A 12,321-nucleotide genomic window follows, 5' to 3' on the forward strand; every position below is an offset into this window, starting at 1 on the left:
TGGTGATATCTTAGTTTTCAAGTGGCTGACCAAACCCACAAATCTGTGCAACATGGAGCAAGTTGTCTCATGAGGTAATGGGATCTTCTTTCCTTGTCTACTGTCGCTCTTCTCATGGGGGTGTGAAAGGCCCATGTCACTTGATGGGCAAGCTGGAGCAATGGGCAGCAAGCTCCTCCCAGTCTTTTCAAACAAAGATGGCCCCTAACAAAGATGGCGACCCCACCAGCACCTGAGCCTTCAAGTGCCCCCAATAAAGATGGCTATCGCTGCCGAAACTTGTCCCTGAGCGGAAGCCAGGAGCCACTGTCCCATTTGATACAAACAGAAGCCCAGGAGTTTCTTCTTTGGGTTTTAATATTTGCACAAGAATGTTATGAAGTCTCTACATCCACCTACCATATCCATGGCATTCTGCAATTCATTTTCACCGTTTGCGAAACGAGAAGAAACCTCCCCTCGATTGCGATCATTCACTTGGTGCATGCTCCGTTCAGGCGGAGGTGGGTTCTGCAGATGCTGGAGATTAGAGTGGTGCTGGAAAAGTGCAGCAAGTCAGGCAGCATCCGAGGAGCAGGAAAATTCCTGATGAAGGGCTTTTGCCCAAAACATCGATTTTCCTGCTCCTCCGGTGCTGCCTGACCTGCTGTGCTTTTCCAGCACCACTCTGATCTTAACGTTGCCCCGTTCAACATTCTGCATTGCGTCTGTAAACTGCACGCTGTATTGTAGATAGAGGATATTCGGAACCGCGGGGGTTGCTGGGTTGGCGATCCGCCATATATCTTTTAATTCATGCCATGAAAATTTGGCTGTTCCCATCTGTATTTTGAGGGGATACTTTGAGGGGAGGCGGTATTGTCGTTGGACAATTAATCGAGAGAGGTAACGTTCTAGGGAGCTGAGTTCAATTCCTGCCACAGCAGAATGTGGAATTTGAATCCAGTAGAAACCATTGTTGATTGCCGGATAAATCCATCTAGTTCACTAATGTCCTTTAGAGAAGGAAATCTATTATCTCCACCTACTCTGGTCTGCATGTTATTTCAGATTCACAGGAAGTTAGTTGATTCTGGGCAATTAAGAGATGATAAATATATACTGGCTTAGCTAGCACTGTCCTCATCCTATAGTTTTTTTTAATATATATAAAAAGCCTGTCTCAAAGCATTTTCTCATCCTGAGAAAACACAATGCACATTGGAGTGTCTTGCATCTCTAACATGCAACATAGAGGAAGAACAACAATTTGAACAAAGGACTTGCTGGATCCTTAGAGTCTGATGAACTGCAGCCTCCGATTTGTTTACCCTCTGTCAGATATTCCAGCTCAAATCTATTCTTTTATTTGTTTAATTTTAAAACTTTAAAATGACAAAACCATTCCTTATGTTTCTCAGTGACACTAGTTAACACTCATAAAAATAAGTGTTTTTGAAATATGTTTAAAGATTCTGTATTTATATTCAATTCTGAAGTGTGAAATGGAATTCTGAAAATGCTGTCAGGAATGCATCCAGTCGACAATATACAGCAAACACAGGAAGAGATTATCAGTTCTGGTCTTTGATTTTTTTTCTGGAATAACGATGGTTTGGTGAAATGTGGTGTGCTTTTTACTTGCTGAGCTTTACCTCTATGATGCTGGACGTGGGTCTGAACCATGCATTCCCTTTGTCCCACAATGCTGCCCTTACCCCATTCCTCCATCTCTGAGCCATAGGACAGTTCCCCCAACAACATGTCCTTTACCACCAGGCTCACTTCTTAATGGTTCTCTTCCCACTAACTCAAAACTGATGTTGCAACAAAACAAATTTCCCTCCTCATCAAGATTCCAAGGGGGCATTTCCCTGTGCATCACCAGAACCACACCTTTAATATCGCAATACCTCATTTATCAATGTCATTCTGTTCAACAACATGTTCACATGTTGCCACAGGAGATAGATGAATTGTGAAGTTTTCTCCTCTTCTTTCACTATCCAATGCTTCAAGTATCTTTTACTGGTGATTTGCTGCCTTAATTAAGCTTCAGAATAAGCGAATTTGCTGTAATTGCCACTCACAATGCAGTCTCCCCTGTACTGGGGAGACAAATACAGACTGAATGACGACTTACAATACGCATTGTCTTAGTTGCAAGAATGAACCACAGCTCTGTTTTTCTCTCTCCATCACGTAGCTGAGTAATTCCAGGACTTTTTTTTAAAATTTCAGATTGACACCCTGCACAGTATTTGATATTTTATTCAGCAGATACTATGTGGGAAGACACAGAAAAGGCAATGTCAGGTTTCCTGTTTTGATTCTGTGAGCTACAGTCACAGTATTTGAGGTTGAATATTGAGGAGACAAGGAACAACGAAAGATGTTTTGAAAGTAACTAGCTTGATTATGAAATATTACAAAGCTTCAAAACATTGTGTGTTGAACCAAAATCTGATGTGTATGACTCATAACTGAGCTGTACACTATTCACAGCAGCAGAAACAACCCCATTAAACATAATTCAGATCTACATGTGATTAGCAGCTAACTCTTACACAAATCCTATCCCATACTGAAAAATGCCCATCAACCATTGTTACCCATTTGCTACTAGTTTCAGGATTCAGTGAGATTTCTTGTCATATTCATCATAGAATTTGAACCAGACTCACAGAAAGTCAATCAAATAGTTTAATGCACAATATCTAGATTTTAGCTCAAGCCCATTGTACATCTTCTTTCAGCATATTTGCCATTTAGATAAGTTCATCATTCCCCTTTGTTCACAGTTAGAACAAGCAGCATTCCAAAGGCTAACAACATGCACAAGACTGGGGAGAGTGGAAGGGTGAAATGGGCACTGGGTATATTCGTGTAACTAGTAACTAATATTGGAGAATCAGACAGATCAGCTCCCTCTGTCATACACACTGCCATCTGTAAACATATCACTTTATGTCATACATTGCCACTCCTTGTTTTCCAGGTAAAGCTTGGATTTAGCATCAATCTATACTCACACCAAGTAGCTAATCAATCTGGTAACTGGGCAGGCAGAGGGATCTCGAGTTAAACTCAGAACAAAAGGCTGTCAGAAAATCAGAGAGTGGATCAGATGTTATCAAGGTTTGTATGCCAATGAGGAGAACAAATAATTAGAACGGATAAGTTTGACATACTAAATTAGACCATAAGATACAGGAGCCAAAATAAATCATACAACCCATCATATCTGTGAGATTCCACAAGGTTATGGATAACCTGGTAATCCTCGGAGTCGGCTTCCATGATTAGATTACTTACAGTGTGGAAACAGGCCCTTCGGCCCAACAAGTCCACACCGCCCCGCCGAAGCGCAACCCACCCATACCCATACCCCTACCCCTTACCTAACACTATGGACAATTTAGCATGGCCAATTCACCTGACCTGCACATCTTTGGACTGTGGGAGGAAACCGGAGCACCCGGAGGAAACCCACGCAGACACGGGGAGAACGTGCAAACTCCACACAGTCAATTGCCTGAGGCAGGAATTGAACCCGGGTCTCTGGCGCTGTGAGGCAGCAATGCTAACCACTGTTCCACCGTGCCACTTCCTTGCTTTATCCACATAATCCTTGATTGCCTTAACGAAGAAAAAAATCTGTTTGAGCTGTGATTGTACTTATTGACTCAGCCTGACTGCCCTCTGTAGTAAAGAATTCCACAGATTTATTGCTCCTGAAAAAAAAGGAATCTTTCTTTCTCTGACCTAAGTAGGTGACACTTTAGACTGAGATCATGGTCTCTGATCCTAACTGTTCCAAAGTAGGAAACATCCTCTCCACAGTTACCCTGTCAAACTCCCTAAGATATTAAATGTTTAAATGCAGTCTTCTCTCATTCTTTTAAGTCCAACGAGTACAGGCTCAATTTACTCAATCACTCCCACACAAAAATCCCTCTACATAATGCACATCACAGTGAACCATCCCTGCACTGATCCAGTGTCAATGTATATTTCCTTACATGTGGGTACCAAAGCCAATCACTGTATTGCAGTTGTACCTTGAAGAACTATAACAATCCCTCTCTATATTAATTGTTTATTCTCTGAAATACAGTCTACATTCCATTTGACTTCCCTATTGTGTGTTGAGGTTGGGTGCTAACATTTTATATTTCATGCGTGATGACCTGAAAATCCCTCTGTTCTGTGGCTTTGAGCAGTCTTCCTCCACTTAAATCATATTCAATTGTGTTTTTCCTAGCAAAGTGCACAACCTGTCATTTTCCCATATTATACTCCATCTGTCAAGTCTTTGCCACTCACACCCTGTTATAGCTCCCTGTGGACTCCTGATGTCGTCCTCTATGTTTAACCATGATGTGGAAATGCCAGTGTTGGACTGGGGTGGACAAAGTCAGAAGTCACACAACACCAGGTTATTGTGGAACAGTTTTTTTAAAATCCCAAACTTTCTGAGCGATGTTTCTTCATCAGAAGTGTACTTCACCTGACGACAGAGCAGCACTCGGAAAGCTTGTGATTGTAAATAAATCTGTTGGGACTATAACATGGTGTTGTGTGACTTCTGATTCATTATTTAATTCCCACTTATTTCTGCGTAATCTAAAGTTGACAATGGTACGTTGGGGAAAGTGACTGAAGGAAAGCGACGCTGAAGCTCCCATGACTCACCCAACCTGAAAGGATTCACAACAATGTTCCTGATGCTCTAGTGCCTTCGTTTCGATCAGAGTACGATCCCTGGGGATGATGACGTGTTTGTTTTGTGCATAGTTCCTGAACGAAGGTGACTTACAAACTGTTTGAAACTAAAAAGTCACAGCCGCTCTGGCAGAATCAGTGGAGTGAGAGTTCAACTCTGAACGAGTTCACAAATGTCCCTCAGGAAAGGAGACCTACTGCCGAACCAAAAATTAGCCTATAATGAGAGGAAAGACAAGAAGAGCAGGGGGGTACTTGAGGATACACATTCCTCCATCAATATCACAGGATTAACTGAAAGAACCTCCCTCCAAGGTCAAGACTAGTGCGTATAGGGAACCATCACCCTTAGCTCCAATCCCAGAGACAAGCTGTAATCTTGTGGATACATATCACTGCTTCTTTCTCGATGCTGCCTGACAATCCCTGTAACCCCTCACTCAAATTACTGCAAATCCCCAGCAGCTCCGGCAGTTTCTCTGGGAGACACAGAGAGTGAGAATTGCAGCTCACTGACCTTCAATAACCAGCCGCTCCAAAGCCTCACCTTCTCAGTCCAGGGGGGACTAACGTTTCTCTTGCTGTGTGAAAGTAGTTTCCCGGGGCTCGGTACTAACCAGGCTACAGACAGCTCCCATCAGGTTGTCCCTGAACCCACCCAGTCCCTCCCTCAAGCTCTGTCTCTCACTTTCAACCACCTCCTTCTGACTCAGGGACAAGCACTGCACATGCTCCATAAAGAGCTCGGGCCCGCCCTTCATTCACTCTGATTGGTTCAAAGCCCAACGAATCCCAGCACGTCACCCTGCTCTGTACCTCTTTCCATTGGCCAGGACAACTCGAAATGCTGACTCTCCTGCTCCTCAGATGCTGTGCTTTTCCAGCACCACACTCTGGACGATGATCTCCAGCATCTGCAGTCCTCACTTTCTCCTCTGCGGTCTGTAGGCTGATCCAATGGAGGATATGTGCTACATCTAGGGAGGATTTGCTAATTTACAAGCCATGATTGAACATGGAATTATCAGGACTCACACCAACTTTGAGGTGCCATTGGGGATTTATGTCCAACAGATGCCGTATCCCTACTTTGTTCATGAAATGTGAGGAATGTCATACTTGGTGCATTTAATAAAGTTTCCTTGATGTTTTTGAAAATCGTCGTAACTTCAAAACATTGAAAGTGACTGTCGCTACAAGCTTCACCCAGTGACAGCACATTATGGGGATCCAGGTGGCATTTTCTGGCCTGAGTCTCTGACAGGCAGGTGGCTCTGGAAGAATTATAGCAGGAAGTTAGCCTGTACATACTGTCCTAAATAAACATGCTCTGCTGTATGTAGTGTGAGAAGCGAAATGCCCATATCACATGTTCTGTGTCATGGTTATGTTAGATATTCAATCCTCTGCAATACACCAATAACCCACCCTTCACAGTGCTACAGGTTATTCTGCTCTATTGTGACAGTTGTGTTCCTGTGCAACCTCGCGCTGTAGCAAATTGTGCTGTAGATTACCGTGATAGAAAATCGCACTGTAGAAGATCAGTAAGAGAAAATCATTATACTCATTCAGCAGAAGGTTCGCACCATCCAAACAACGTACACAATTCATCAATTGCATTATAGCGAATTCGCGTTGATGAAACACATACTATAGCAGAACGACCTGTGCTTCACAGCTTCGACAAAGTATATCCTGATCTTACAGCTTAACAAATGTAATATTAAATCAAGGTACCACTGATAGAAGTCAGAAATTAAATGGGAAAATGCTGGAAATACACAGTAGATCTGGCAGCATTTTGAAAAGGTGGACAGAGTTAATTGTACAGGTCTGTGACCTCAGCATTTTGATCAAAGGTCATTGATCTGTAACAGTGGGGAGGATTTAATGCAGCCTCCCAGGGTGAGCTATATTGATGTGTAGGCCTCCATAATCATAGGAGAGATCATATATCGCAGTCCCACCCTTGTTGGGAAAACCGATTGCAATAAATCAGTAGTGGGAATGGGTCATTGTGAGGAATATGCTCCCTGGCTAAACAGACTCGTATTGAGTCCCTGAACATTCGTTATCTCTGAGTGCTCCACAATTTAGTGGTGACATCAGAATTCTCCCCAAACCCACAGGGATTTCTCATGAAGGCTGTTCCTTTCCGCGGGGCCCTCTATCAAAGGCATTTAGTGCCACTGGAGGGATCCAGCAGCAGGAGGTGGGGGTGGAGGAGGTTGCCAGATGAGAATATTCCCTTTGCCTTTGCATCTGATCACCCTCTGCCACACTCACCACAAACCCTCAATTAATAACTTAGAAAATTGTAGTTTGTTCCAACTCTCAGGTCTTATTACTATTTCATGAGATAGTATTATTTTTTTCTCTGGAGAGTAGACAATGCTGCATGACACTCCTGTTTTTTTTCCTTTTCTCTCACATGACCACCTGACAGCAATAATGCTTATTTTTCTCTCCACTAACCCTCCAAACTGCATCTCACTCCCTATATTTCCCATAACTAACCATCCAGCTGGACACTATGGGCAACTTAGCATTGGCCAATCCACCTAAGCTGCATATCTTTGCACTGTGGGAGGAAACCCACACAGATACAGGGAGACTGTGCAAACTCCGCACAGACAGAGGCTGAAATAAAACCCTGGTTCCTGCTGCTGTGAGGCAGCAGTGCTAACCACTGAGCCACCATAATCATGCAAAGTTGAAGTTATCATTATCTTACCAGACCGGAGGGCTGCTCTTTCATTAGAGAGTGACAAGTGGTGATGCTTAAACCTGAGGGTCACCTCACCTCAGCTGAGAGAAAGAGGTTGAGAAGGAGAGTCCTTCATGTTAACCTCAGTTGTTGCAGGAATTGAACCCACACTGTTGGTGTCACCCTGCATCACAAATCAGCCATCCAGCCAACCGAACTAACCAACCCTCAGTGTGGGATATGTCTCCCTGTCTGTACAGCGTATTGAACACAATATAAATTGCAGTGACTTCAGTCTGGAATACACAGTATGCAGATTATAATTGAGGTATTTAGAAGATTTCACCCAACACAGTCGAATCTATACAGCACACCTATCTGAGTCTGAATGACACAGTTCAGGGTAGGCACAGAAATCAGGACATGCAGTGCTGTTCCTGGCTCGGGCCCAAGGCACCACCCCAGCTGAGCACAGCAGGTGTCTGAGAGCTCAGACCCTGGTTAGTTGGCCCTATTCATCCCTTGTCCCAGGCTTTGATATAGTCCCCTGTCACACCCCCAATATGTACAGTGTGTAAACTGAGGTACTGTTCTCACTTTTACCTTGTCACTTCTTTTCTCCCCAGGGTCTGCTGCATTTAACAGTTGCTGATCTGAGGCAGGCTACAAGAAAAAGCTTTTGTTCTGATTCAATGAATGAGAGGTGATCTCATTGAAACTTATCAAAGAGAATGCCAAAAGTTCCTTGGGTCATTGGAGAAAGATGCTCAATACCATCGGGACTTCTTACTTTTCTTCAGTTCCCCCTCTTTAATGTCCCCTCTGATATTACCTAAATGGTTCCCAAAGTTTCCAAAGCTGCTTGTATTTAGTAGTGAACCTGATGAAGTTATTGAACCTGTTAATCTCAATGGATTTCATCAACAGAGCTGTTATTCAGAGGTGTGATTAGGGTAAGACAAATTGTGTGTTCTTTCTGACTGCTGCAGTGTAATCACCAAAACAAAGACCCATTAATCCATCCCGTAGAATGGAAGGGATTATTGAAGTGTTAAAACCAACCTTTGCATACAGCCACTCCAACTGTTGATATCAATGTTACAGATGGACTCAGTGTATTTATCTGTATTCTGTTCACATATAACAGTGACTTCAATGGCTGTGAACCACTTTGGGACATTCTGTGGTTGTGTCAATGTGAGTTGCTGTCTTCATGTTGTGCTGATTGATCCTAATGCTTTGTTCAGCTCATCAAGGTGAGGAACATTATTGTTTGAATTGGAACAGTTTCAGAGCACAGTATAGATACTGAGCTTGGCTAAAATTTGATGAATTCGGAAAGAAACTCTGTTTAATTGCCTCGACCACCAGCCACAGAACATTCCAGTTGCACCAAAGTGAAATTACAGTTCATTGTGCCGTCACTGCATCAATACAGTGGCTCAGTGGATAGCACTGCTGCCTCACAGCAGCAGGGACCTGGGTTTGATCCCAGCCTCTGTCTATGTGGAATTTATACATTCTCCCTGTGTCTGCATGAGTTTCCACCTACAGTCCAAAGATGTGCAGTTTAGCTGGATTGGCCAATGCTAATTTGCCCATAGTGTGCAGGTGGGTGGGTTAGTCATGGGAAATATAAGGAGTGGGATGCAGTTCAAAGGGTTAGTGTGGACTTGATAGGCCAAACGGCTTGCATCCACATTGTAGGGTTTCTGTTTTTTAAAAAAAATGTTCAATCCTCTTGGAACTTGAGCTGATGTTTATTGCCATGGACTAGGAAGTAAATTAGTAAGTAATTAAACATATTTCACAGCATCTCTCCCTATTAAGGACTAGGGCTTTTCAGGGACACCACTCCACATCATGGGAAGGAGAAGGATCTCCATGAAATACCACAGCCAACAATGATCAAATCCACAACAGCGATGTTATTCTTCAAAATAATCTAACCGATTGGAGCTGCCACATTTTGCTGAAGAGTGCTGAGAGATTTGTGGCTCCTCAGCCACTGCCCCATCTGACATCAGTGCAATCATTACACATTACGGTGCATGTGAGACCTCTCAGTCTGTCTGGGGCGATCCGTGACTGATGGAGCCAACACTTTCATTCTTCAGACTCACGGCCTTTAAACCATTGCAATGTGCATTTTCACAAGGCCTATAATTCACATTGTGAAAATATAGCATGGCTTCAATGGTGTATTCTATTTCATAACCTTTTGCTGTCTCTCCTCAGCCTGGTCCCTTACAGAGCATTACCTCTCCGAACCGGTCAAGAGACCCAGCTCACAGATTGAGTGTGCTTCCTTAGTGAGACCTTTCTCACTGGCTATCGGAGAAAAAGTTTGAAAAGCTCAGATCCTTCATTGTCACAAAAAGGCAAGTAGGTCATCCATGGAATAGATTAACCTGCAACAGCAAGACCAGAGAACAGAGGTACAACCTGTTGGGGGCATTTCCATGATGCCAGGAGGCAAGTCTTTGCACAGAAAGTTATTTAGAAGAATGAGAGGAGATCTCATGGAAACATATAAAATCCTGATGGGACAAGATAGGCTTGATGCAGGAAGCATGTTCCCCATGTTGGGAAGTCCAGAAACTAGGGGATATAGTCTAAGATACAGGAGTAAGCCATTCAGGACTGAAATGAGGAAGAATTTCTTCATTCAGAGCATTGTGAACCTGTGGAATTCTCTTCCATGGAAAGCTGTTGGGGCCACTTCATTCGATATATTCAAGAGGGACCTGGCCCTTGTGGCTAAAGGGATTAAGGGACACAGAGAGAAAGCGGGAATGGGATACTGAAACTGCATGATCAGCTGTGCTCTTATTGAATGCTGCTGGAGGCATGAAGGACAGAATGGCCTCCTGCTGTACCTATTTTCTATGTTTCTATGTGTTTTTAATGCTGAGCGTGTTTAGTACCACTGTGACTGCACTGTGTGTACCAGTTACAAGATGCATTTCAGCAACTGTGGGTGGCACGGTGGCACAGTGGTTAGCACTGCTGCCTCACAGCGCCAGAGACCCGGGTTCATTTCCCGCTTCAGGCGACTGACTGTGTGGAGTTTGCACGTTCTCCCCGTGTCTGCGTGGGTTTCCTCCGGGTGCTCCGGTTTCCTCCCACAGTCCAAAGATGTGCAGGTCAGGTGAATTGGCCATGCTAAATTGCCCGTAGTGTTAGGTAACGGGGTAGATGTAGGGGTATGGGTGGGTTGCGCTTCGGCAGGGCGGTGTGGACTTGTTGGGCCGGAGGGCCTGTTTCCACACTGTAAGTAATCTAAAAAAGAAAAAAACTCATTTCAGCACAAAACCCCTCTCAGGCAACTGCAAACTGAACCACCCTGAAGAAAGACAGCATGGGAACCTTATCACTGGCAAATACCCTCTGATATCACACACCATCACAGTAATGGCAATGGATTGAATTTATATAGCATCATTATATTCGGTGTTTTTGAGAAGATTTGTAAGTCAGGTTGATGATAAGTATGTAAGTTAGCTTGCAGAGAATGAAGGTTTGTTTTCAGATGTTTTGTCGCCGTACTAGGTAACATCATCAGTGAGAGTCTCTAGTGAATTGCTGGTGGTATGTCCCGCCTCTCCATTTATAGCTCTTGGCTTCTTAAAGTGGATGATGTCATTTCCGGTTCTTTTTTTCAAGGGAAGGTAGATTGGGTCCAAATCAATGTGTTTATTGTTAGAATTCTGGTTAGAATGCCACGCCTCTAAGAATTCTCATGCATGTCTTTGTTTAGTCTGTCCTAGGATGTGTGTGTTGTCCCAGTCAAAGTAGTGTCCTTTGTCTGTATATACAGAAACTAATGATAGTAGATCATACCTTTTGGTGGCCAGTTGGTGTTCATGTATCTTGATGGCAAGTTTCCTGCTAGTTTGTCTGATGTAGTGTTTTTTACAATTCTTGCATGGTATCTTGTAAATGACGTTAGCTTTGCTGATGGTATCTATTGGATCCTTTAGGTTCATTAGTCGCTGTTTAAGTACGTTGGTCTGGTTGTGGGTGACCATGATGCCAAGGGGCCTGAGTAGTCTGGATGTCATTTCTGATATGTCTTTGATGTAAGGTAATGTGGCTATAGTTTTCAGTTGTGTTGTGTCTGCTTTCTTTGGGTTTGTTTCTGAGGAATCAGCGAATTGTGTTTGTTGGGCACCCTTTCCTTGTGAAATGTTGCGTGGATATTTTTCTTCTGCTTTTTATAGTTCTTGGGTGCTGCAGTGTGATGTAGGTGATTGAAATAATGTCTTGGTACAGCTTCGTTTGTGGATGTTGGGATGATTGCTTATGAATTTAAGTATTCGGTCTGAGTGTGTTGTTTTTCTGTAGACACTGGTTTGAAGTTCTCCGTTAACTGTACGTTCAACTGTTACATCTAGGAATGGGAGTCTGTTGTCATCCTCCTCCTCTTTTGTGAATTTTATGCCTGTCAGGATATTGTTGATGGTGTTGTATGTTTCCTCTAATGTGTTCTGTTTTATGATGTCAAAGGTGTCATCTACGTAGTGGATCCAAAGTTTGGGTTGGATAGATGGGAGGGCAGCTTGTTCAAGTCACTGCATTACTGCTTCCACCATGAGCCATGATATTGGTGATCCCATAGGTGTTCCATTGACCTGTTTGTAGGTTTTGTTGTTGAATGTGAAGTAGGTGGTGAGGCAAAGGTCCACTAACTTGAGGATGTTATCTTTGCTGATGAAGTTGGTGCTGTTTCGTGGTTGTAGTCCTGGTTTTCCTCGAAGGGATGTCAGGCCAAAAAAAGGAAAGACACTTCATGTTCAAGAAATTAAAATCTTAGAAAAACTTAAAAAAGACAAAAATCTTGTCATCCTACCTGCAGACAAGGAACACATGACCATTATTTTTTAAAACTCTGACGATCTTAAAAA

General features: G+C 43.3%; 2 long non-coding RNA genes across 4 annotated transcripts in view; one reads left to right on the forward strand and one right to left on the reverse strand.

The window, feature by feature from the left end:
• The window catches only part of LOC140480101 (uncharacterized), a 46,094-nt gene extending 45,477 nt beyond the window's left edge, over positions 1 to 617 (reverse strand). For both annotated transcript variants that reach the window (XR_011961189.1, XR_011961190.1), the window contains exon 1: positions 400 to 617. This is a non-coding gene — a long non-coding RNA (uncharacterized lncRNA). The remainder of the gene's footprint in view (positions 1 to 399) is intronic.
• The window catches only part of LOC140480102 (uncharacterized), a 28,266-nt gene extending 17,734 nt beyond the window's left edge, over positions 1 to 10,532 (forward strand). Inside the window, exons 4-5 of one of the 2 annotated variants that reach the window (XR_011961191.1) lie at positions 2,978 to 3,117; positions 8,041 to 10,532. This is a non-coding gene — a long non-coding RNA (uncharacterized lncRNA). The remainder of the gene's footprint in view (positions 1 to 2,977; positions 3,118 to 8,040) is intronic. The other variant, XR_011961192.1, reaches the window with a different exon arrangement.
• The last annotated feature ends 1,789 nt before the right edge of the window (positions 10,533 to 12,321 follow it).

Source organism: Chiloscyllium punctatum, chromosome 7 (genome assembly GCF_047496795.1).
Source record: "Chiloscyllium punctatum isolate Juve2018m chromosome 7, sChiPun1.3, whole genome shotgun sequence".
Lineage (NCBI taxonomy): Eukaryota > Metazoa > Chordata > Chondrichthyes > Orectolobiformes > Hemiscylliidae > Chiloscyllium > Chiloscyllium punctatum.